Source organism: Mesocricetus auratus, unplaced genomic scaffold, assembly GCF_017639785.1.
Source record: "Mesocricetus auratus isolate SY011 unplaced genomic scaffold, BCM_Maur_2.0 Super-Scaffold_100008, whole genome shotgun sequence".
In the NCBI taxonomy this organism is placed as follows: Eukaryota; Metazoa; Chordata; class Mammalia; order Rodentia; family Cricetidae; genus Mesocricetus; species Mesocricetus auratus.
The window spans coordinates 49,204,142-49,231,891 of NW_024429192.1; the positions used below are offsets into that span (position 1 = coordinate 49,204,142).

General features: G+C 39.4%; 1 long non-coding RNA gene across 2 annotated transcripts in view; it reads right to left on the reverse strand.

Moving 5' to 3' along the window:
• Nucleotides 1–27,750, reverse strand: part of LOC121141781 — a 53,877-nt gene that overhangs the window by 10,052 nt on the left and 16,075 nt on the right. The window contains exon 3 of one of the 2 annotated variants that reach the window (XR_005878721.1): nt 27,195–27,364. The exons of the other annotated variant lie outside the window; for it this stretch is intronic. This is a non-coding gene — a long non-coding RNA (uncharacterized LOC121141781). Of the gene's footprint in view, nt 1–27,194; nt 27,365–27,750 lie in introns of those variants that run through there. 2 annotated transcript variants of the gene reach the window in all.

Sequence of the window (27,750 nt, forward strand, 5' to 3'; positions counted from 1 at the left end):
GGCCCAGAACAATAAATAGCTCTACATCCTTTATCTTTTTGAATCTTCATTGCTAATAATCTTGGCTTTTGCTTGCTCTGCATCTTAACCAAAGATCTGAATTAGGATAAGTTTTTCCAACTGTAAGGTAGATAATTTATAAAAATTATTTGAAATGCTTATTGCTTGTTTTGTTGTTTTTGTTTCTTAAGATGGGGGTTACTATATGTGACAGCCCTGACTGTCCTGGAGCTAGCTTTATAACCAGGCTGGCCTGGAACTCACAGGGAACCACCTGCCTCTGCCTCCTGAGTGCTGGTGTTACAGACATGGGTCACCACTGCCAGGCTTTATTTTACTGTTTAAGAACAATAGAATCCCAGATCAGAGTCTGTTGAATCTGCCTTGAGATAATTTTCAGTGTAAGTATGTCATCAAAAGTGTAGTTGGACTCAGTCAAACAATGTCTCTAGTTATATATCTTAATGAAGAAAAGAAAACCAGCACTATTTTAAAATATTAAATGCACACATGCTTTAGAAGACAAACTGAAAGCCAGGGTAGCCTTCAACTCTGCTGATGGTAAGAGAGCTCTGTATTCATCCCCAGATATGGCCTTAGGCCTCTACATTATCTCAAATAATGTGATGTATAATGGAAAAAGAATATTTCATTAGCCAAGATACTAGTTTCAGCTCTGGCGTTAACCAGCAAGGTTAGTTGGCTAAACTGTTTAAACTGAAAACATTTTCTGTTAAATGAAGTAGCTAGATGACATATTCCCCAAGTCTTTGTTCCTCTGTAAGTCACCGCAAGGGTATAGAGCATTGACAAGAGAGGATAAAGGTACCAAAATAAGTATGAGGGTGTCCTGGGGTGGCTTCTCTGGATAACCACCTCTGGCAGAGGAATTATCAAGCAGATTATTTATAAGGGAATGTTACAGATATTTGAACATAAGTAAAGGAAGGTAATGAAGCAGAAATGATCAGAAAACAATTGAATCTATGACTGCATCAATGGGAAGTAGATTTCCCCAAGTTGAGCTGAGCTGGGAGACTTGGCTGAGTCCTGGTGCCTTTATGTCTAACCATCACTGGATACAGGCTATAAGGAGTGGCTTTCTTTAGCTACAGTGAGGCTGGTAATGAGGACTTTCTACCAGAAGAACTCACTGGTAGTTGAAAGAGGAAGTCTTTCAATCCTGAGGAGGAATGTGAGTGTCCACTATAGGGGTCTATGCACTGTCACACCAGAGGAATGCGTGTGAGAACAGCTAACGCCTTTCCATGCTCAGTAAATGCTAATCTAGCCATTCTTCCATCCATCCACCTCCACTCGCCTCACCCATCCATCCATTTATTATCATTTTTTCCTTTTCAAAGGTCATAGAACTGAGCTGTCATCTCTCTTACAAGGAATAAAAAGTCCTTCTTTGAAGTAGGCTGAATTTATCAACTGCTAAAATATACTTGATTATAAATGCTGCTGAATTAATCCAACTTATATATTTCAAAAATGCTTTGACTTCTAACTTTAAATATAAGGACCGGTTACTTGGGAAAAGAGTTTTTGTTTATGTTTCCACAGAAGATGGAAAGCTGTGGATTCCTTCCAGGCTTCTGTGGTTTGATAAACCAAGACCCCCTGAAGCAGTGGCCCAACTGATTCAACATCTAAAACAGCTAAGATGATGCAGCCTTACAGACCCTGAAGATAAGGACTTATACAGGTTTCTGAGTGTTGTCATGATCCCCATGGTATGAACAGCACCCCCATCCAGCAGGAAGCAGTTTGGGATGAGCCACATCCAAATTCCCATATTGTTTATAAATCTTTGTTTTCATTTAAATGGGGTTGCTTATAACTGGTTAATGATCACAGCCAATCTCTTTTTAATGGTAAAAGGGGCATTATGGTATGGAAATGAATACTTGGTTTGGGTATTGTTTTTAATTTATTGATACAAATTCAAGGTCAATTTTTTGATGTGTATATTTCTCCTCTTTATTAAGTATTGTGCTTTTACTAATCTTTTAAAACATAATGCATAATTAAATACAGACTATAGATAGTTACTTATAATAGACAGAACTTATAGTTAGGTAAGTTAGGTTTTCTAGATATATAGAGATGTATTTGAGATAGATAGTCTTCAAACCTTTCAAAGACCTTCAGAAAATGGCATTTAAAATGGCTTAGGGTTTTTCTTGACAATGAGAAATGTCTGCTCCTGGCAGCACCAAATATGTCTGAGAGGAAGATGGGCATCGAAGAAACTTGTTATGGAGTTTGCTTTCAACATGGCAAGATTAGCCATTTGGGCAAGAAACTTCTCTTGCCTGGATTGCTTGACTGTTTCTGTATAAACTGGACATACAAGACCCACAGGAAAGTGACTGCTGAACTCAAACAGTCCTTCAGGGTTCCTGATTCATGGAAGAGTCTGCCAGACTTTCTGCAGGACACAGAAAATCACTGATGAACTGTCATTCCAGATGGATAGCTTAAAATTTCCTGCTTTGCTGAGGAGTCTTCCAGACACACTGTGGCCTATGGGCTGAAGATGGATGCCCCAATGTTACAGAGGAACTTCGGGTGACTGTCCAAGTAGCGAGATGTCTCTGTCAATTCTAGTGTTTATATATTATCCTTCTGTGGTCTTTGATGGAGTTGAAGACAGATAGTTATAATTATAGTTTCTCTTAGTTATGATAAAAGATAAGCTACATATAGGACTTTGGACTCACAAGGATGGGATAGATGACAGTTTCTTTAAATCTTGCTAAATGTTGATGGACAAAATATTGTAACTGCGTTCTTGCTTGATAGCTGTTCTATTATATGTAATTTGACTATGCTAAAGTTAAGACCTTTCTTTTTGTTTAGACAGAAAAGAGGAGATGATGGGAAAGTCCTGTGTATATGTCAATAAAGCACTGTTGGCCAATAGGGAAGCAATATAGGTTGGACTAGGAGTCAAGGAGGATTCTGGGAAAGAGAGACAGAGTCAGTCACAATGTAGCTGCCATAGGGGTAAGAGGTCCAGACCCCTTTCTCTGATAAGAGAAACACTTAGATTAACAATTATGGGGTAAATACTTAAGTCAGAGATATCCAGTAAGAAACAAGCAAACGGCCAACAGCTTCATAATTAATATAGCCTCCTGTGTGTTCATTTGGGACTGATGCGGCTCTGGAACCAAGCTGGCAGGAAGGCTGCACTCTACACACTCCCAATCTGAAGCTATTGCTAAACTGATTATTTACCAACATCGATAATAAACAACAATTAAATATTGCTGTGCAGCTTACAGTGTCTTTAAAATATTTAAATATTTACTCATCTCAACTAGCTTATCCTTTACAATCTAAATACAGATATGAGGACCCAGAAAGCCAGTTACTTGACTGAAGTCACAGAAGTAGCAGGAAGAAATGATGAATGTCAGACTTTGAAGTTCCCACCCTTCTGATTTCTGGTCCAGGATTGGTCCTGTTGTGTGAAGCCAGCAGGATCTCAAGGTTAACTGATGACTTACAGGATCCAGGCACTGAGTAGCTGGGTTTGTTATAGCAACACTGATTTGCTGGTCTGGGAGCCTTTGGCCAGTTCTCATGATGTTTCAGACCCCAAGAGCTCACATAAAAGCTATGCATTGAGTATCAATTGATCCCCTGGACTTTTAATTTCATGCATAGAGTTTGTGATACAGTGACTTTTGGGGGATTTACGTGAAAAGGGAAGAAAAGTTCCCAGTAAAAGAATGCAATGTGTCAGTGTGGTATAGGTCACTGATTCTTAAACATTAATTTGCACTTTTGTCTATTAGAGGTCTATTTAAGATGAAGAATGATTCAGCAGACCTGGGGTAGGTGCTGAGAACTGTCATTTTCAGTAAGTGGCTAAGTGATGTTGACCCTGTGTTCTCATGAATGGGTTCCCACTGCTCCTATGAGAGAAATCTCTAATCTTTCACAAAGGGAACACAAGATTAGTCCCAGCTCTGAGGGCTAGTTAGAGTCAACAACCTGAAAGAAGTAAGTTGGAAGAAATAGGTCACTATGTATCGGTACTTTCTCTTCTCTTCTGCCTTCTCTTCCCCAACTTTTACCCTATTTAAGTAAGAAAGAAGTAGTGACAAAACAGTGAAGAAAGGAATGGGATGAGAGAAAAAGAAAGCTTGCTAGGCAATACCTTTGTGTGCGGTCAGACCACACCTTGCTGTGGGTATATGTGATGCTAGGCATACACAAAATTCATTGCTTTGGATGCCGTTCTTTCTTTCAGCAGGGTCAATATTATCCATTTTGTAAATGAGAGGAAGTCAGATAGATGAAACCTGCAGATGTCAGAGGAAAAGATGCTTCAGACTATCACCTAGAGGAAAGGGAACCCTTGGGGTTAGAAGCCCAGAGGAAAGCCATGCGGTCCTGTTAACCAGCTCCTGCTAATGGACAGTGACTGGGTATTTACACAGCAGAGAGTTACCCTCTCCACCATCCCTTGGGTACCACATTCCTCCTTGATGATGTCTGTACTGTAGCATGTGGCTTCTCAGGTTAGTGGAAGGGATGGCTGGAAACATGATTTTTGAGGTGTTTTCCTTGCTAAAACATTCAAATTGCTTTCTCCTATGGGGGATGAAATATTTTCTGAGTTTTTACTGTATGGTTTTCTCTGAGCAGTAGAAGGAGGGGCCAGGGAATCAGTTTTTGTCAGGATTGTTCTTGAGAAGGGCAGGAGACAGGGTACAGGGAGGGGTTCATTTTCTTACATAGCATGTTCTTTGAAAGCAGAGCAAAGAACTGTGAAAACCAGGGCCTGCTCACCAGAGAGCTTCCAATGAGGTGATGTAATATACATGCAAATGGAATACCTTAAATAGGTAGGATCAAAGCCTGTGAGGTCTTCAGTTGAGGGGAAGTGGCCCCGCTAGTTATCTGTGTTGTTCCTTTTCTGGTATCCAAGTGGTAGAGTTGGATTGGACAGAATGGATACTGGCAACCATTGTTTGTGTTCTCAACTCTGTGTGTGTGTGTGTGTGTGTGTGTGTGTGTGTGTGTTTGTGTGTGTGTGTTAAGACCATGTGTCTCTGGAGACTTTGTGGGAAGAATTGAATTCAGGCCCTGGCGCCAGCTTTCCAGAGGGAAATCAGAAGTGTGGTAATTAGACATCTCCCCCCTTAGGCAAATGGGGAAGGAGTTTACTTTACCTCCACACCAGCATACAGTGATGAAAACCACTGCAGGATCCACCTGCCAGCATAGCCCACAACTCCCCTGAGAGAAGCAGTCTGACTCTGCCACAAAAGCTGTGGACTTGAGCATTCCGGTTCTTTTTTCATGAATTCCTCCCCCACTTGTTTGAATGATTTATGATACAGAATCACATTCAAGCCTTCTGAGAAAATGGCACAGCATGAGGCAGAGAGACAGAGAGAACCAGGGATGTGTGATTTCACTTACAGGAAACCTCCATGGAACTAGAAATAACTAAAATTTAGAATAGCCTGTTTTGCAAGAGCATGCATAGATTTTTTACTGATTTGCATATGTTTTTCTATTGAATTCTGCAGCAGGTCCTAAGCCAGGCGCTGCTATGGCTGTTTCATATATGTTAAGATCTCAAGACTGAAAGTGAAAGAATCTGGCCATCCCAGGATCACATAATTTGTGAATTGCAGATTTGCGACTTGAAGGAACTTCCACTGATTTTCAAAACTGATCTATTGGCATCTTTCTTACTGCACTGTGCCTCCTTCTGGGGCCTGTAACATGATACATAAAAGACCCAGGGACTGATATTGGGGTTCAAGCTTCAAGGTGAAGATCAGAAAAGCAAAGCAACCTCGGTTCAGACCAAAAGGGTGATCCTTAAACTGCTCCTGACTTCACTGCTCCTCAGATCACTCGAGCTGATGCAATATGGAATATAATATATTTATTCACATACAGGATGAGAGGACAGAAAGCATGGCAGGCTTCCAGAGGAGAAGAGAGAGTTTCGTTTTCTCTTTCACTTCCTTTTATTTTCACCTGTGTTAAATTTCCCTATCTCTGCCCCTTTTGGGCGGATAGCTTTGTGGGGCTCGCCCCTACATGTTCTCCTCAACGTGGCTAGAGACTAACTCTCAGACTGAGTGCTTCTACCTTTTATACCTCTCAAATCCTGGGATTAAAGATGTGAGCTATGACTCACTCTCAGGTAGCCCAGGGTGGTCTTGGACTCAAGAGTTCCATCTACACCTTAATCCTGATTCTTGGGATTAAAGGTGTACATCTGGCTTCCATGGCTAACTAGTATGAATCCTTTAGCTTTAATAAATCATAGACAGAGCCGGGCATTGGTGGCACACGCCTTTAATCCCAGTGCTCGGGAGTTCGAGGCCAGCCTGGTCTACAGAGCGAGTTCCAGGACAGCCTCCAAAACAATACAGAGAAACCCTGTCTCAAAAACCAATAAATAAATAAATAAGTAATAAATAAATCATAAACAATATATCACCACAGGGGCCTATTTTACTATTATCTGTAGAATACAGACTCCAGTCCCATTGTGAGAAGGTATAAAAGGGACAGAGGTCACCATGCCTAACCTTCTACCTACTGTGATTTTAAGTAAGCATGGGGTATCTGCTTTGCACTGGTGCTCTGAGGACAATCTCAGGAACGATTTCTGAACCCAGCAAGTATGAGGCATTAGAAAGGAGTAAATATTAGCATGACCTTTGCAGCCACACTGCAATAATTCTCTGACCTTGCTAGGGATTACTTATTCTGTTGAGAATTCTTTTACCCATTCTGTAACAGAGATACTAATACCTATCAGTTACTGTGAGGGTTAAGGAACTTGTGAGAAGTCCATAGTACATCTAGTTCTATAGTGTTGAGTTAATGCATTTGCAGTAGAACCTTTGAAAAAGTATTTGATTTTGAAACACAAAACTTGAAGGGACTTAGGTTGGAGAGATGTCAGTCATTTTATAAAATGAGGTTATAGAGAAAAAAATCAGAGCCAGAGAATAAGTATGTTCTTTTAGTTTGTTAGTCTGTTGTTTATTTGTGGGAGATTGACTTTGGAAGGTTTAATGTTGAGCCAACTTCAAATCCCTCTTTTTCTTTTCCATTCTGACCAAACCACTATTATGTGTTTTATCTATAGAACAGTTAAGTTTGTCCTTCTCTGAAACCTGTTTAACACCTGGGACAGCAAGATTATCTTAGGAAACCTTCACATTCCAAGTCAAGACTGAAGAAAGTGAAATATTTGGGGTTTTGTTTGCATTTGTGATGGTTAATATTGATAGTAAACATGGCAGGCTATAATATAGAGTTACCTGGGAGACACACCTGTGCGTACATATGTGACTGTGTTTCCAGATAGATGTAACTGAGGGGACACTACCTTAATAACAGAGTCATCATCCTGATCTAGGGTTCTGGACTAACAGATAAAGAAAGCACCAGTATCCATCTCTTGCTGCTTTTATCTGTGGACACAGTGTGAACAATTGTCTCACCTCAGCCCTTACCCTATCAAGCCTTCCCTATCATAATGGACTGTATCCTCAATCTATGAGCCAGTATGAATCCTCTTTCTTTCCTTGAGTTGCTTTTTCTTTTCTCCCAGTTATTTGGTCCCCAGAAAGAGAAAAAGTAATGGGTACCATAAAACAAAAACAAAAACAAACTATAATGAACTGGGCGGTAGTAGTGCATGCCTTCAATGCACTCAAGACACTAGTACTCTGTGAGTTCGAGACCAGCCTGGTCTACAAGAGCTAGTTCCAGGACAGCTTCAAAAAAACAAAACAAAGCAAAACAAAACACAAAAAGCAAACAAACAAAAGAACTATAATGAGGTGGAAGAAAGTCATCTTACTGGAAATGTTGCCCGTCCACTGATACATGGTTGTTTTTTAGTAACCATACCCTGATTGTTTATTGCTAGACACCACCCTGTGTACCCCATCCATTCATTTACTAAAGCTGTGGAGATTCCAACTAAAGACCATTAAAACATCACAGAAGTTATCTTAAGATGCTTGTGGTGTGTAGGATTTATCCTCCAGACTGGCTGCAGAAATCTCCATAGTCCAACTCCCATAAGTCAAAGTAAATATACTGGTATATTTGCAATTTTGGGTCCTAGTGAACAATTCATGGGTGAATTTCCTACACTGGAACTCTAATTCCTTCTTGAATTGGACCCACAAACAAATTGATCCACCTGTGAAGCTAAACAATAAGTGTTGCATCATTTTTGATGCCCCAAATATTAAGAGATAAAATATTTAAAATATCCAAAACAATAACTTAGTTTCAGAAGAAACACCAAGAACACTCAGAGGGATACAAGAGTCGCCTGAACGCCTAAACACAGCAGGAGCAATGTCCAGCTGCATTGCAGCTGTGTGGTGCTTTCTTCTTGTTGTTTTTATTATTCTTATTTGGGTTACAAAAGTGAGTTAATTCAATTTTTAATGAGAGATGGGAAAATGGCTTAAGGAAAGTGTTCATCACATGTAATTGAGCATATAATTGACAGGAAAAGACTGTTGTAAGAAAGTATCTGACCAAGAAATTCAGAGACATAACCTTGTCTACTAGACAGAAGCAAACAGAAGCAGCGAAGGCATAATTGGAAACATTAGGATTTTGCTAACAATTTCTACTTTCATCTATTGGGCAATTATAGGTATTTTTTATACTTAATTCTTGCCACTCTGTCACCAAGTGTGTATGGAGGTTCCATTACTTACATTAAAAGTATGTGTAAGACATAGAGTGTTGATCTAAATTTTATATATAGGAAAGCTCATTAATTCTTTTTTTAAAAACTGACACATAAGAAAATATGTATTTAAAATTAAAGAAGGAAGTAAAACAAGACAAAAATTACATAAAATATAAAGCACCAATTTGGTTTCAAGGGCACAAAGACTATACTCTATGTACGTCTATTTCCTCCTTTGTTCTTTAGGGTGCTACTTCAGTTTTATTTATTTCTTGAGAGTTTCTTATATGAGTACTGTATTTACATCATTTCTCTCCTCCTCCAACTCCTTCCTTGTCCCTCAGTTCTCATGACTTCCCATTCTTGAACTATTATTATTAATACACACACACACACACAAATTTATAGATACAGCTTGCCAATTCCCTTTAGTGTTGCTCTTACATACAGGTGTTAAGGACTGACCACTCATTGGAGATTCCATCAGGGGCCTCCTCCTATAGCAAACTGATTCTCCCTATCTCAGCAGTCATGAATTGCCTTCAGCTCTTCATCGAGAGGTGGGGCTGTGGAAGATGACTCCTCATCCACATTGGCTTTCAACTGGAGTTGTCACTATTCAAGGCTTGTTTGAGCAACCTTATTGTTTTGATTCCATGGGTGTGGCTTTCCTGTCATATGTAGAAGATGCTATCTCACATCAGATTCCCTGGTCCTGGATCTTCCATGAGGTTGCCAGAGCTTTAGGTGTGGGGGTTGTCTATTTAGAAATTAGCACAGGACATCCCATAATCAGTTGTTCTCAACATTTTAACCAGTTCTGGATTTCGGTAACATTCTCCATTTCCCACAGTTTTATAAAACTGTACTGTCTCCTTTTTGGCTTTCTTTTTATTCTATACACAGATAAATGTTGTTTTGTTATTAACCATGCATTCTAATTCAGCATCCATCCTAATTATCCATTCAACATTCATCTACTTGCCAGGAAATCCAAGAGATGCAACAATTCAGAAGGCCAAGTTCTGTTCTTGAGGAGCTTATAGCATGTCTGGGGAAAATAACTGTAATAAAAAGCACAGAGGAAAATGCTCCAAAAGGGAAGTAGGCATCTAGGCTTCCTCATTTCTCATTTCCACAGATAATCAATAATTAATCCTACTTTGTATTTTGCTTACACCTGTCTTCCAAGGAAACCAAATGCCTTGCAAATATTACCCTGTGAATGCTCTCCATAGCAGACAAGCCTCATTTGAGTTATAAAAACCCATCAGCTTATAGCCTGTGCAGCCCATCTCACATGCTCTCTCATATAATGTACAGTGTGCCAGCACTGGAGTCAGTCACACACCTTATTTTGAATTATTTCTTTCAGAGCACACACCCCAACTTTTCATTTACAGATTGTGCATTGATGAACCAGTTATTGGGACAGCAGTGGGAAACAAAAAAAATGACGTGATGTTTTATCCCACTTGGCCAGCAGTATGAAAAATAAATCTAAAGGCAAATTTAGGAACTTTTGGAATGTTGAGTTATATGAAGACTGACCGTGCAGGCATGGTGCTGATTGCCTGACCCTAGATTTTATTTACCTATTTGTTTGGGCCCCTTACGCTCTCATTTGATCCCCTCCCAACTTAGAAAGGTTGCTTCCTTCTGCATAGCACTTTTATCACTCCAGGATTTGGCACTCAGATGTGACTTGGACAGGCTAGTGAGACTGTAATGAGCTGGGGTTCAGCCACAAGTTGTTTGCTGAAGCTCATCTAGCTTATGGCTCTGCCATTGTTCTTCACAAGACTGAAAGAGCTTTAAGGAAGCCACATGGAGACTGAGGCTGGATGTTTGAGGAGACTGGACAATAACCAAGAAAGAAGACAGGAGTGGAGGGGCACCAAGGCTTAAGATGAGCTTGTGGTTTGTGTAGTAGCCTACCTGGTGTGTGATATGACAGAAGTCCAACTCAGGCTATAAGAACCCAGAGAAAAACTTGTGGCATAATAGGTAATCTAGAAGCCTTGGTCTAAGGACACCTGAAACTTTAGGGTGTCTTCCTTTGTTTCCCCACAATTTACCTCTGGTGTTTCTCTCTCTGTCTCGTCTGTCTCTGTCTCTCTGTTTCTCTCTCTCTCTCACTCTCTCTCTCCTTTAATGACACCTGTTTTGCTCTTTCCATGAGAGTAATTTTGTCAGTATTAACTATCGCTGGTAAGGGGAAGCAGGAAATTCTTCATAAATCTCAGTTATGAACATTGCAGGTGGAAGCTTATGATTGGCTTTTCTTATATTTTGTTCTTCTTTTAAGTTTTTTTGGCATAGTTCTGGGAATCAAATGAATGACCTCAGCAAACCTTCTGCCATGGAGCTACAGCCCCAGCCTTAAGTTCTATGTATTTTATTCACCTTGGGGCAAGAACACATTGATTGGAACCTCACTTCAATGTAACAAACTGTTTCCTCTCCTGAGAAAAAGGAGGGATGTAAGCTGAACCATCAATAAATACAGTTTAGAAACCAGATTGGTCATCAGAACAATAGATATAAGAAACAAACCATGCATGAAAAATGTACTTCCAAATAAAGTGTTTCATTTAATTTGTTTTTATTATATGGTTTCCTGCTGGGCCAAAAGCTAATCCATCCAACCCAAGATCCATGAATTTATGGAATCAAGAATTCTTCAACTTTGTGTTCTTCTTATTGCTCCTTGTGGTCCATCTGCACTATCCTTCCTGTGTCTGTTTCTTTTTTTGCTTAAGTGTTTGCTGTTGTTTTTAATTTAAATTGTTTTCATCCAATACCTTTTGATCATGTTTTCCCCTCCCCAACTTCTTCCACCTTTCTCCTTACCCTCCAAACTTTATGTTCTCTCTCTCTCTCTCAAAAAGAAACCGAAACTATAAACAAAACAAAAACATGAAACGACTCTACACACACACACAAGCTACAAAAATGAAAATCCAAACAAATAGAAAAAAGACCAATAGGACAAAAAAATAAAGTAAAGTAAAATGGAATAAATAGTCCAAAAATATCAGTGAGTTTATTCTATTCCTGGACATAAAGCCTACCTGGAATGTGGTTGCTATAACTAGTGATATTCAATTGGCAGCAGGTATCAACTTCTCCCTCTCAGTGCTGGGATCCCGTCTGTCTTGAACCTGTACATGTTTTGTGTCTGCTGCCCCATTCTTTTGAGTTCATATGGGCATCAGTTGGGTTTGGAATATACTGCTTCCTTAGTGTCATCCATCACCTCTGACTTTCACAATCTTTCTGTCTTCTCTTCTGCATAGATCCCTGAGCCTTGAGGGGATGGATTTGATGAATAAATCCTATTTAGGACTGAGTACTCCAAAGTCTCTCATTCTCCGCATGTTGTCCAGTGAGGCTAGATAGATCATGAACCCTAGTAGTAAACCTACCACTATTCTGATAAATGAACATAGTTATAAAAATGACTCCTCATGACACTGTTATATCCACAAATCAGTGCATCACTCGACCCTTATCAGAAAAGCTGATTCTTGCTACAGGTGGCAATCAGCACAGACACCTACAACCAGTCAATGTGCAGAGAGTCAGAGACTTTAGAATGCTTGCCCCTAAATGAGATGTTTATATCACACCCCTCCCGTCAGTGCTCAGGGATCTATGCAGAAGAGGATACAGGAAAAAATATAAGAGAAAGAGGTAAGGCAGATGTCTATTAGGGATCAATGCTCTTCTCAGACACTACAGGGAAGTGAATATACGGAGTCACAGAGACTGCGACAACATGCACAAAACCCACACACGCTCAAGCCACACCAAAACCCAGTATGGTAGGGGGTAGTTTGACATGAAGTCCTACACCTAGCTAAAGGCCGATTGACTTTTGCTTAGTGCCGGTAGAAGGAGAATCAGTTCTATTCGGAGGAGTGACATGTGGTATATTGACCACACTCCTCAGCAGAACCAATGCCTAGGAATAGTCAACCAACAGAAATGGGACTTCATGCTTTTCTTTTAAATTTAACAGCTTATCCTTTTGTTTTTATAGAGGGACAATATGGACATAAGTGGGTAGGGAGGTCTGGAAGGATCTGGCAGTAGTTGGTTGAGGAGATAAATAGGCTCAAAATCCATCATCTGATACTCACAAAGAATAAACAAAAACAGTCTTTGAAGAAGTGTGACCTCAGATCAGAACATCTCCCAAGCACATGATAGAAATGACATTGTTTTTAGTGTTCCTTTTCTGTTCTGTCAAGTTAGAAACTCTGAAGCAGGCTCAACATTCTTGACAAAGTCTCCAGTTGACTCTGTGCCCCAGAGCCACAACTTTAGGACATTTGCATAGCCAATTGATTTCAGCTGAAAGGTAAGGAGATGCCCTGGGGAATTAGAGCCCACCTGCTCTAGAGAATTAGGGATTGGATGACTGTGGCTGTCTTTCATCACTTGCTGCACTGAAGGGATTCCCAGAACTTCAACTCCACAGACTTTTAAGTATATGATACTTTAGCAAACCAGAATGAATTGGTTATTGTCATATTTTTATATTGCTTGTATAAAAACACAAATTAAACCAAAATAAAAACCACAAAGCCCACAAAATAAACAATTTATGATCTCACATTTTTGTCATTTGGCCAATATGGATGTCTCGAAGTTAAAAATCAGAATAGGCAGGGAGGCAGATGATGTTTCTTTATAGGGTCTTGGGGGAGAATCTGTTTCCTTGACTTTTATATTTTCCAGAGCCCGCTTTACTTCACCCTTATAGTTAGTAACAGTACATCTTGGCTTCTATTCTTCTGTAGTCACATCTCTCTCTGATCACAGCCAGAGAAAGCTCTTCAATTGTTAGGACCATAGATCCTGAACTTAGTTGATTATTCAGTCCCTTTTTCCATTTCAGGGACCATATTCCCAGGATTTAGGATGAAGATATCTTGGTCAGCATTTACTCTGCCTACAACAGTTAACATAAATGGAAGGCTGGAACACAGGACCTTTCATATGAAAAGCAGAAGAGTCTTGGGTAAAGCCAGGACAAGGTCATCCCTTAATTGGAGAGCAGGGTACAGAGAAGAGTGATACTACTCTGATGGAGATCACATCATGCAGTGTTGAGAGACCCCAAGGCCAATTGACACATCGATGCAGAACTGATGAGGAGGCAGATCTGCATCCCTTAGTGGACTAGCTCATGATTTTGTGTGACCTGGCTCAAACTTTCCCATTTCCTTGCTACAACAGGGGCTCTCTGTTGTAGACCTTTTCTTCATGGTGAGGATAACCATACTAATTTATTGCTAATCTCTAACCATGGGTAATTCATTGTTGCTTATAAAATGCCACATTAACTACTGATCTCATTGAGTTATCAAGTTCTGATAGCAACAAAAACAAATCACGACATTAATTGTCTGAATCTGGCTCTGTGTGTGTGATCAGCATGCAACCAGGGCCTTGCTGAGTCCTAAAGAGAAATGGAGAGACACAGTCACAGGAAGGCAGGCTGTAGTACAAACTCTTGCAGTGAATCAATGTTCCATGAGTATTTTATTGTATATTGTATATATTAAGAACATATTTGTCCTGTGCAAGTATCTAGCCATCTTTAGTTCTATAATCTATTTAGATGAGCTTCTCCCAAACCAAATTTCCTTTATTATAGAAAGCTGGAAATGGAAGCATAACCTGCTAATTATGCAGCTAAAGGTTTGGGATGAAATGCCAAAGCAAGGCTTACTCCTATGTTTATATTGAGCATCTGGAATTTAAGTTGAGTGAGGATTTGGCTTTCATGAGGGAGATGATAAGTAACAGACTACATCAGGGCCCAACTCCTTCTTTGTCAGGGAGACAGACAACCATTTGGGCAAAGATAGTTACTGAGAATTCAAATTACATATTACTTGTGTATGTTAGAGGCATTTTTATTTTCCTATCTTATTTTCTTATCTTTAAAACTGTATACTAATACCTAATACTTATCATGAAGATTATGTAATAACATATATTAAGCTCTAAGTATCTGGCACTCCAGTGTCATGGCACAGATGAATAGCAGTTATTAATATCATTAGTTAATGATGTTAGATATTTCCATTAAAGGATTTGTCAAAGTGTAACTATTTTCACACTTTCCAAAACTGCCTATTTAACAAATTCTCTGTATTGTGTCAAGTTAAATGAAAATGCTGGCAATGAAAATGAACAACACCCATTCTCCAGGAATTCATGGGCTCCCTGTGGAGATGCACTCCTGAGCTGGAAGCCAAGCTGGTGATATTTGGGGGAGCAGAGTGCATGCACACTTGGGAACCAGTATGAGTTGAACTAAGGTACAGAGATGAAATCAGTCTGATCTGAGCTGAGGGTCACTTCTCACTTGGCATTGCTGCAGCACTGCCTACCAGGGAGTGACTGGAACAGAATATGGAGACACCAGTGGGCGCAGATGAGATCTTCTGTATTAGTATAAAGAATGTAAAGGACGAGAAATCTACCTGTGAATGTTGAGAATCCACTGAGAGTTTTAAGTAAGTAGTAAACTGATGTCATTGATTAATTTTAAATATCAGCCCACCCACTATATGAATAATGAAGAGAAACCATGGTGAAATTGGGCATATGACTACCTGTCATTATATTTATACAAAAGGGAAACTGGTTGAGTTATCTTGTGAGTATTTAATTGAGAAACTACTTACAGAGTAAATGTTCAGAGTTACAGGACTCATGACTTCTACTAAAGCAACTGGGAAGCAATCTTAGTCTTGGATGATTATGAAGAAATAATGAAAGGTGGAGCTATACAAAGAGAGAATCCTGATAGTAGCTATTGCTTTTCTTAGTCTCAGAACTAAACTCTGAGGATTTCATTTGTGAACTGCTTCCTGGAGAAACTATGGAATAAGAGAAACAAGGAGGGGCAAAGAAAAATGTATATGTGCCATCGCTTCCTGCCTGGTGTGAGAAATCTGATTTGTGATGAACTAGGAGTGAGTAGGAGTTAGAAGCATGGTACCAGCCCTCAGATACTTGTCATTCAGACTACCTGATTTTCATCTTGGTCATCAGTAAAAAGTGGGAAGTACATGCTTACAGAGCTATAGTGGAAAAAAGAAAGAATAAGGATTTGTGACATGGTGTGCAAATGTAAGGTTAGAGTCATAGGGACATTAAAACATTTTATTTCTGATTGGTGTAGGAAATGAATTCAGAACCAATGACACTATGGAGCCTGCTGTTAGTTCCTCTGGAGTCTCTGTTGTTTTTCTGTACAGATGTTATACTCTGAACCAGTTCCTGGACACCATTTGCTATGTTTTTCAGATGAAGAAAAAAATAGCATCCCAATTACTAATTTCACATGACTATAAAGACAAGAGAATTTAAGAATTAATTTTGTACTTTAAACTAGATATAGCACCAAAATGATGACATATTTGGTACAAATTACTATGGCTGCTATGTTTTTAAAAAGCCAATATGTATGACATGGAATCTCTGTGACAGTGTGGGTTCTGTTGGTCAGCTACTGTTACCCAGTGTTATTTAAAACCTACAAGTTATCAAAAGAAATACAGTTGTAGCCTTCTGAAATGATTTAAAAATATAAGTCTTCTTATTAGCATTTTGTGCTATCTTCAAAATTTCTTTTGACATCTGGGCTATAGAGTAGCTCTTCATGTGATGCTAACATCTGTCAGATTAGCCTAGGGAAGTGCCTGTCTTAACATATGATTCCATTGTGATCAATTCAGGTTACTTCCAGTGGCAGCAGGAAATACTGGTAACCTAGGCAACACTGGTAGCCCTTCCCACCTTCTTTTAATTGAAACAGCTGTTGCTAGGATACAGTCTAACACCAAAAAAAAAAATAGGGAAAAGAGAGGGAGCAAGTGATTGAGAGAAAAAGAATGAGGGGTTGAGAGAATGAACAAAGATAAATAAGTCTTGAAAGAATAAGGAAGGAATGTGAAGTGGACACAGTAAGTGGGTACTAGGAGGGCAGACTAACCCAAGGCTGTTGTGTTTTAAAAGTTAGCATGGGGTGGGAGTAGATGTGGAATGTTAATTTCTAGCTTACTAAGAATTAATAATTCATTCTTCATTTTGATTTTGAGTTTTCTCAAGTAAGCTACTTATCTTTAATGCTAGTGTCTTCATGCTGCCTTGTAAAGGAAATAGTCATTAGCTTTCGTTCCCTTATTTTTAATCAACTCTTAGCCCCCACCAGTGCTCCTTCTTCTGTTGCTTCATTTTTTTTTTACCTTGATAGTTAGAGAATAGCATATCTGCAGAGGCTAGCACTGTATTAAAATGCAGCAGCTGTTTCTCTGTCAGAAGGATACAGGAAGAGTTTCCCTGGTGTCCAGGAGAAGTCATGACCCTGTCATCCGCACTTCTGCCCTCATACTCTTTCTTCCCCTCATTCATGCATACGCCTGGATACTGGCTAAAGACGAATAGCTTAAGCAACCTACATCCTCTGAGTTCAGGCGAAAGGTTGTCATTGCTTTGGTTAATGGTAGCTTTCGTTTGGCAGGCGAGTCATACCTTGCAAGTCTAACAAATCAAGAGTATTGGCCATTCTGTGGAACATATTCTCCTATCAGGGGTGTGGGTGGGAAGCAATCTGAGCACACCCCCTACTTCCAGAAAACAAATGTGTTATCCAAGACAGAGTTCTAAAGCAATGTGTGGTTTTAAGATGTTAGACAATTTGTAATAATTTAAGAGATTTTGTGTTTGTTTGCCATGGTGTTTCTAGCACCTAGAACATTGAGAGCAAGGTGGACACTCAATGAGTGTTGATAAATGAATGGGAGCAGGGAGAAAAATATAACAACATACTCTACCTTTCTGGGTAATAATTCTCTTCTCATTATAGTGGTGGATTCAAGGATAAGTATTACCAAGTCAAAGTGCTAAAGCTAATTTCAGGCAAAAAACCAAAACCAAACAAACAAAAAACCCTTCTCATTTTTTCACTTTCTTCCCATGGGCTGTGAATGAGCAATTGGTTTTTTGTTTGTTTACTTGCTCTTTTTTTCTTTTTGTAGCCATTTATGACCATGGTAGCCTAAGGATGAATTAATTCTAATGCAGTGAGCAGAGAAAGGAGAACTCTGATTTTCTTTCCCAGTGACTATGCCCAAGACCCGTCAAAGCCACAAAATTTTGGACAAGTAAATTTAAGGACAAGAAGTGACCTTTATCACCTGTACTTCATACTGTACTGGAACCCAGGTACACAGATGTTTGGAGATGCCCCTTTCCAAGTGCAGAAAATGAGACATTTTTCTACCTGGAAACTGCTTTTGTGTTTCTGCTTTACCAAGTTTCTGAAAAACTAACTAACTAACTAACTAACTAATTAACTAACTATCCCTTATCTAAGTTTGCTTCTTCTAATAACTTCCATCTGTATAGAGTTGGCCTGAATGCTAGAGGTTTGACGGAGGGAGAGCCTCCCTTCTAGTTCATCGTTAATTCCTACCCACACATCTGTTCCTGAACTCTTCAGATATCTTACCCAATGTTTTTTCTTAACTATCTCTCCCACTGGGGTGGGGAGATGACCCATTGGGCAAAGTTCATGAAGAACAAGCATGAGGGCAAGGTTCAGATCCCAAGCATCCATGTAAATGCCTGGTGGGTGGGGTGGTCTTCCTCTATTCCCAGTCAATATGGGGTAGAAACAACAGATAGAGTATCTAAATCACTGAGTTCTACGTTCAAGTGAGAAACTCTGCCCCAATATATAAGGTGGAGAATAGCCTAGACATTTGATGTCAACCCCAGGCCTTTATATATACTGTTCACATCTTCATACATGCTAATACATACATGCATACATTCATACATACTAATTGACACCATATATATATATATTTAAACACAAAAATGAAGAAAACATTATCTTTTTATAAATTCAAATGAAGAACCCACACAAGAAGCTGTCCACACCCAAACTTACTGGAGTCATACAAATGTATGTGAATTTTAAGTAGGATTCAACAAGGATATAGGAGTTGAGATGTGATGGTTAAATGAAAAATCACCCTATCCCAGCCCCTCCCCCGCTAAGCTCACATATTTGGTGTGTGAGGGGGATTATAGAAGTTTTAGGAGGTATAGCCTTGCTGGAAGGAGTATGTCACCGGGCAAGCTTTGAGAGTTCATAATCTTGTCTCACTTCCAGTTGGCTCTGTTTTTCCTGCATGTGGATGGAGATGTGATCTCTCATCTTCTTGCTCTAGTCACCTGCTGCTAAGTCTTCCCTGCTGTGGTAGTTTGAATGCAATTGGCCCTCATTAACTCAGATACATGATCTAGAGATACAGTTTCAGGACAGCTAAGCTTAGGCAGTGAAAAAAAGAAAACTGGTGAAGATATAATTGAATGAAGGGCCTCTTGGCACATTGGATTGGGGATGTCTAGACCAGTTTTGAATGTGAAATGGAATGACTTAGCCTGAGCCTTGTAATGACTGTCCTGCTAATGACTTGAAGGTCTTGAGTGTAAAAAGTAGTTTGGGGCTGATTACAAACAACTTTAAAGTCCTAAGATCAGAATCTCAATAGTGTGGTCCAGTAAGTAGCCACATTTTGGTCTATTCCTGCCAAACCCTGGCAACACTAGCTTATAAAGAATTCAGCTCTCGATTGAACTGTCTCTATAAAGCTGTCAAAGTAGTCCTAGCTTTAGTGACTAATGGAAAGAGAAAGCTTCCTTGGGTGATTTCAAAGCAACAAACAAACAAAACAAAATTAAATTTATTCTACTATTACTACACGTAGAAAATAAGGATGATCAAAAACAAGACATCCCTGTTGAAGCAATCCATCTATTTTATTTTTCCATTTACCATTACTTTGGAAGAAAAAGAATTGACCTTTCCTTTTTTTTTTGGTTTTTTGAGACAGGGTTTCTCTATGGCTTTGGAGGTTGTTCTGGAACTAGCTCTTGTAGACCAGGCTGGTCTGGAACTCACAGAGATTTGCCTGCCTCTGCCTCCTGAGGGCTGAGATTAAAGGCGTGCACCACCACTGCCCGGCTTGGCCTTTCTTTTTATTTGGGAACATAAATGCTTTAGACACTTTAAGGAACTAAGGAAATTGATCTCAGGCTAGGACTAAATATAAAGTTTATAAAAAGATAGAGACTAAGTTCTAATAGTTGAAGGCTAAAACATAAAACATTTTATTTATTATTGGCAATTTTCTCCCTATGTAGTAGAAATGAGAATTAACTTTAAGATAGATTATCAATGTTTTTTGAATGCTTAATTTGTTTCGTTGCTGCTGCTGTTTAGGGGAATGTGAGCATTCTGTTTGTCTGGGTAAGCTCTGACTGGAGACGAGTGGCTGGAGATGTGCCTCAGACTGAAGTGGTTAAGAATTGTGTAGGGCAGGCCATGGATGATTTCCCTTGGAGAAATGCTTTCTGATGCTTTTCTAAATCCAACTTTAGACTTTCCCATGCCTACACAATATTAGTTTCTCACAGAATTGCATTCACTATCCCTTGAATAGTTGCCTGGAATAACAGAAGGACTAGAGGGATTTATGACCTGAAAACTGAAAAACATAGATTGTGTTTTGCACATAAAACATGGCCTATTCTATTGGAGCTTCATCTAAGATCTTCTCTAAGACTAAACCCCATACAAGACCCATATTGTTAGATTGTTGATACTGTCTATTTTAGGAAATAATGAAGTTGGATTTTTGTCCTTAAAGTTAAAAGAATGATTCCTGCCCCCTCATCCCCCCAAAAAAGAATGGACATGCATTTTTCCAGCCATCTAAAGGAAAAAGCAAATCTAAAATTAGAGTGATGATTTAGAAAGGTGGCAGTGGCTTTAAACGAGAAACCAAGTTTTTCCTATTTCTAAGGAATCACTTGACCATAAACTGGTGAGATGAATAATCTATGGAGGCAGTTAGCTGGCTCAGCCAATCAGATTTAACCATATGTTGGGTAGAGACCTACTATGCCAGATGTAGGTGTTAAGCTCCAACATCAATCATATATGCAACAAGTTCTGACCTCCCTAGGATCCCCAAGGCTTTCAACCAGGTCTTGTTAAAACTTACAGTCTGGCCTCAGATCTACTTCAGGGAAATATATGGTAGGAAACAGTGGAAGGAAGTTATCTTTTGTTTTTAAAAAATGTACTGAGTAGCAACTATTTGTGGATTTATCCTAAGGAACGATTGACAAAGTCCATGGCTGTTACCATATACACATTATTTCTTTGACTACTCATTCATTCAACTTATTGAATGCTTTCATTTCCTAGAGCCCATGCTCTATGAGATATAAGTATTGTGAAAAATATGTAGAATAGGGTGAGAGAGTTTGAGTAAATGGCCTTTAAAACATAATCTTTATTTTATTTTTATTTTATATACCAATCCCAGTTTTCCCTCCCTCACCTCTTCTTACTCCCCATAGCATCTTCCCCTCTTTTCCACTCCTCAGAGAGGTGAGGCCTCCCATGTGAAGTCAACAAAGTCTATCACATCACATTGAATTAGGACCAACCACCCCCCATCAAGGCTGTCTAGGCTGAGCAAAGTATCCCTCCATAGGGAATGGACTCCAAAAAGCCAGCTCATGCACTAGGTATAAATCCTGGTCCCACTGCCCCATAAACTGCCCAAGCCACACAACTGTCACCCACATTCAGAGGGCATAGTACAGTCCTATGCAGGTTCCCCAGCTATAAGTCTGAGGATTAGTGAGTTCTCACTAGTTTGGGTCAGCTGTTTCTGTGGGTATCCCCATCATGGTCCTAACACTTTTGCTCAGATTATCACTCCTCCTTGTCTTTAACTGGACTCTTAGTTGTGAATCTTTGTATCTGCTTCCATCAGTTATTGGATGAAGGTTCTATGATAACAATTAACATAGTCATCATAGGTTATATGGGAAGGCCAGTTCAGGCACTCTCTCCACTATTGTTTAGAGTCTTAGCTAGGGTCATCTTTGTGAACTACTGGCAATTTCCCTAGTGCCAGGTTTCTTGCTAACCCAATAATGTTAAACATCTTAAAGGAGAGATCTAGACGGAATGAGAAAGTCAGCCATGCTGTTACCTGATGGAGAACGTTCCAGGCAGAGAGGAAGGAACAATTGCTTCGCCCCTGAGATAAGGTCATTGCCACTTATGTCTTAGTTTGTGATTATACCAAATACCACATATGCTTACAGATAAAGAAATACATTGCTCATAATTTTGAGCCTGGAAGTCTTGAGTTGAAGAACTGGCAGCATCAGCACCTGGGAACTTCCTCTCTTTTCCTAGGATGGTACCATACTCCAGAGAAGATAGATTCCATCCAAACATGGAAGCTAAAGGGCTGAACTTGTCTCCTGGGTCCTTTCATAGAGTCATTAGCATCATTTGTAAGGGTTCTACTCCAACAGTTTGGTCAGCTTCTAAAGGCCCTCCTCTTTATGGTGGGATTCTAAGTTCTAACCTATGTATTTTGGAGTAACATATACATTAAGCCATTGTCCTATGTTTGAGGACTATTAAAGAGTTGAAAAGAAGTGTCAGGAAGACATGGCTCAACGGTTAAGAGTACTAACTGTCTAGTTCAATTCTCAGCATCTGCAGGGCAGCTCACAACTATCTATAACGCCCAAGGGACCCACACCCTCTTCTGCCCACCTTGGGCACTGTACACATACAGTACATACACATGTATACATGCAGGCAAAAATAGCCATACACATAAAAATAAGAAATAAAGGATTTTTTAATAGTTGAAAAGAACAAAAACAGAGAAAAGGATCACAAGGGCTTCTGGAAGGTGTTCTCTGATCAAGACAGGAGACCTGTTTTACCAAGTGACATAACCTAACTTATGTTTTAGAAGGACAGTTGGCAGAGGAGTGGAAAGTGGACTGTAGAGAATACGGGAGAGCCAGGATGCCATTGCATACATTTTGTAATAACATAGATGAGGTCTGGCATTATGCCATCCTTCCATTTTCAGCCCACACTCATTCTACTTCTCTTCACCTTCAAACCAGTTCACTCATTAGTGTTAATGTCTGCTTCCATCAGCAATAGTATCCTCCTTTCATGAGGTGCTCAATATAGTGTTATTAAAACGAATATCAATAAATCTGGCTATGAGGAAAGGGAGTATGGTGTCTAGGTAGTTACTAAAACTTAGAGCACACGATCTTCAGTAGACCACATTCAGTCACTAACCCAGTGGAGAGATCTGCAGATAAGATCAGTCAGGGAAAAGAAGTTTTACAGTGATAAGAATATACATTCTAGGAAATGTCTGACCTACAAAACACTTGACTCAAGAGTAAACCCCTTTTACTTCAACATTGAACAGACATCCATTGACAGTAATAAGATGTGTGCCTGTATGTGTGTGTCTGTGTGTGTTATGATATCTCTCTTCTTCATTTTCTTAATGCTAGTATGTTCTATATTTTATGTAAGCATGATAACAATTGAAGATAGTTGCTATTAGTCAATATACTGAGAGAAATAAATTGGAGGCATACCATATTGATCACTAAAATGATTTTGGCATCAGTATGCTGATATTTTACCACTGTACAATAAGAAATATCTCTTTCATAGAATAGTAGAGAAAAGGTGGATAAACTCTCAGTGTGGTGACCTGTGCCCATTGACTGGTGACCCTAAGATTCTGAATGGCTGCTCAATACAGACAGGAAGGAGGTTATGATTATGATGTCTCCTGAAGTCTCCATATTGTTTGGATATGTGTGATAGGAATTAAGAATAGAAATCGAAGTAGCAAATGGGATACAAATGATTATTTCACTTTGCATAAGTGTGTACAATAAAGACTCAAATTTGATAAATTGTTTCCTAGACAGGCTGTGATCTCCCTGCAGAAAGTCTCTTAGCTCTGCCATAGGGGTCAGAATAGTAACTACAGTTTACTGAGTACTTTCATGTTGGGCCAAGCACTTAACTTTAGGTTATCCCCACAAAAAAGTTAACATCTTCAGAAAACTCTGAGGTTTTCAAGATCATTAGGGATCTTTTACAAAGCTTCATCTGCTTGAGAAAATGGGATTTAAAACCATGTTGATCTGGTTCCTTATTCTTTGCTCCCTGCTCTTACTATCTCTGAGTTCAGCAAAGCCAGAAGTGGGACTTGTTAGATTAAAAATGATTCCATATAAAGACCTGGAGAGAAGACTACTCTGGCCACCTTTTTTGAAGGAGTCAAGAATCCTTAGGTATGACATGGGCAGTGAATTATGAACTATATTGGAGTTGACCCTTATACATCATTTGCAATTTACACTTGAGTGAACAGCTAGTGGACTATTTAGTCAGCTTCATAATCTCTTGTGACTTCCTTATGACTGTCTTGCCATTCTTTGTGGCTTCCTAGTTAGAGGAAACTGTTGAGGGGGAAATTGTTTATTCTTACTCTCCTGTTTGTCTAGTTTCTTATTTGGGTCGGCCAGGTAAACATCTGTCTATTAATCCTTGATGCTCCCTGATAGCTAGGTTAAAGGTGAGAGGAGCAGTACCCATGTGTGATGTTTCTCAAAGCCTGACTTTTGGCCCCCTCACATCACCAAGAAACAAGGAGTTGCTTAGACAAAAAATTCACCTCTTGGGTCCCTCTGAGATCCACTAGATTAGGATATTATTAAATGAACTCAAAATCTGAACATTCAAATAACCTTTCTAGAAAATTATGATCAGTTATGTACTCTTTAATGCTGGGCTCTTGAGATGGAGGAAACCTTGACTTGCAATGTTACTAATTTGTCCTGATCTGCGGCAAATAGAGAAAGTAGGATAAAAAACTTATAATACTAAGGAGTTGTGTGGTGACTTTCTTTATTTTTTGGTTTTATGAGACAGGGTTTCTCTGTATTGTTTTGGAGGCTGTCAGTCCAGCCCGGCCTGGAACTCACAGCGATCCGCCTGCCTCTGCCTCCCGAGTGCTGGGATTAAAGGCATGCGCCACCACTGCCTGGGGTGACTTTCTTTTTAATAAAGATTGTTTTTCTTTTGTTCAGAGTTGCAGATTACATTTATATTTAGTCAACCTAACTTTCAATGTGAGTTCTTTGTTTCAACAAATTGACAAGTCTTTCAATTTGATAGCTGTGAAGCTCATACCTCTCTTTCTTCCCTTTCTCTCTCGCCCAACTCATGTCTCTTTTGGTCCATCCCTCCACCCCACAGGATCAAATAAATGCCCTCTCTCCTATTTGGGTTATAGCTGCAGCTTCATTTTGAACATGTGTTATATATTTGGAATTTCCAGGGTTTCTTCTCCGTCTGCCCTTCCTCTAATGGTATTTATATATAATAGGCTGAAAGAATCAGGAAAAGGGGCTGTTCCAACCCAGAGGGAGGCAGCAGTTTAACACTGGCAGCTCATTAGCTCTTGAGGAGAAGAAACTGACAATATTCCACCTCCTTCACAGAGGCACACCCATTGCTTCCTTCACCCCAAGGCTGACCTCAGAGCCCAGGTGCAGGCCTATAGCACCTCATCATTCTGTTACCCGAGACTACATCTGTCAAAGTCTCCACTGTAAACCTTATAATGTCAACTTTTCTCCACACCTGAGGCTAGTCCCTGAAAAACGACCTCAGAAAGAAGATCCTAGAGTTTTATCCGTTACAATGAGTTTAATGTCCACAGAGCCCAGTGACATAGAGAACTTAAGGGTCTGGTATGAACTGAATGTCCTGGCTCATCCTACTCTGGGACCTTAGCCAAGGATCTTAGTAGGTCACCCTTCATTTTCCAGACATGAATGACAAATAGCAGCCCAACCCACACTCGCTCTCAGCACACATGGGCACTTATTTTGTGGGTATTTTTTAAAGGATAGTAAATAATATGGGGCTTGTCATCTCTGAACTAATCCTTTGGTTGGCCAGAGAACAATACTGGAATTATGTAATCCACATACAGGTTTCTGAGTCCCAGAGCTTAGGAGGCACACCTGGTCTTTTCATCCTCCATAGCCCAGAGAGCACCCATGCTGTTTCCAAAAATGCCAGAGAAGCAAGTTACAGAATCTTCCCCAGTATTACAGCAGTAAGAATTGTTTTGGTTGAAAATAAAGTAATTTAGGTACTGCAATATATTCTGATCATTGTTTTCCCTCCCACATCTACCCTCAGATCCTTCCACTTCCCTACCTTCCAACACCATGCCTTCTTTTTCTTTCTTATGAAAAGAAGCAGGGAAATAAAAAAGACATATAAGAATACAACAAAACAAACAACAAAAAAGAAAAAGAAATAAAGAGCACAAAAATGTATACAAACAAAGAGACACATGAGAAAAATGTATAAGCACATGCCATAAAAACCAATAAGAAAGATAAGAAAATGTCCACAAAGGGATATTTCAGACAAAAATCATTAAAAGTATCTTTGAGTTCTTTTTATGTTGGCCATCTACTGTTGGGCATGGGACCCAAGCCTGCCCTTAAGTGTGGCATATATATATATGTATGTATATATATATGTATATATATACATATATATATCCAGTGAAACTCCCTTGGAGAAATTGGTATTTCCTTTGCCAGTGGTTGTCAATTGTCCTCTTTCTCATCTCAGTGCTGGGAGCCCAAATAGATTGGACCTGTGCAGGCTCTGTGCATGCTACTGGTCTCTGTGAGTTCATTATGAGCACCAGTCCTGAAAGACGCTGTTTAGAATTTGTTTAATCTCAGCAAAACCTCCATTAACCCCTTTATAATGCGTGTTTGTTTTCACAACAAACGCAGAACAGTTGTTCACAATTGGCAAAAATATGTCTTGCAGGATAAAGACATTTATAAATGTTCCTTTTACTCTTTTTACATCCCAGAAGCATAGACTAGTATCTGATACTAATAAATACCTAGGTAGCTAAAGTGAGAATTTGTTCTGAGAATAACAGTAAAAGCACTGTAATAGCTACAATATAAAGTGGAAAGTGTAAGAAAAGGAAGATGGGTGTCAAGAGGGGAAATTGTGGGGCTGCTAAGATGCCTTGCTACCAAGTCTGAGGACCTGAGTTCCATCCCTGGATCCCACATGGTGACAGGAGGCTATCAACTTCTAAATTACAATTTTAAAGAGGTGGAATTATTAGTCCCTATGCAAGGATGTGCACATGAAAGGGTAGCATGAAAACTACTTTCTGTACTTTTTACTAGATGTCTATATCATTAAGGCATTTTCCTCACTAAACCTTTCAAATTGTCTCTATATTGTTGATGACAGCTTTGAATACAATATGAATAAATACCTCTTAAGCACAGAGTTCTCAAATGCTTCTAGTGTTTCAGTATATTTTCCCGTAGGCCTCTTGGCCAAAATAACATCAAATAATTCTGTTTATTAGATCCAAACAACTTAAAATCATTTGTCATCTAAGAATTTAGTAGCCGGTTTTAAAAAATGAAACATAAGTTGCAAGTTAAAATTCTATTTATCTATTTTTTGTATATGAGTGTTAGACTTCTATGTATGTATATACGCCATATGTTGGCCTTGTATCCAAGAAGGCAAGAAGAGGGCATTAATACCCTGGAACTGGGGTTGCAGGTGGTTATGAATCACCACGTGGATGCTAGGAACTGAATTTGGGTCCTCTGCAAAAAAAAAAAGCCAGTGGGGTGTTAAAAAATTTTTAAAAACTTTAAATTTTTAAAAATTCATTTTACATACCAACCACAGTTCCCCTTCCCCACCCACATGCCCCAATCCACCCCCATCTACTCCTCAGGAAGGGTAAAGCCTCCCATGGTAGTCACCAAATCCTGGCACATTCAGTTGAGGTAGGACCAAGTATACATCCTCACCTTCCTGCACCCCTGTATTGAGGCTGAGCATATGGAATGTGCTTCAAAAAGTCAGCTCATGTACTTGGGATAGACATCAGGGACCCCACAAACAGACCAGGCTACTAAAAACACCAAACCATCTCTCCATCCCTAAATTGCAACTTTTAAATCTTAGTCAGATGTAGTTATCTACC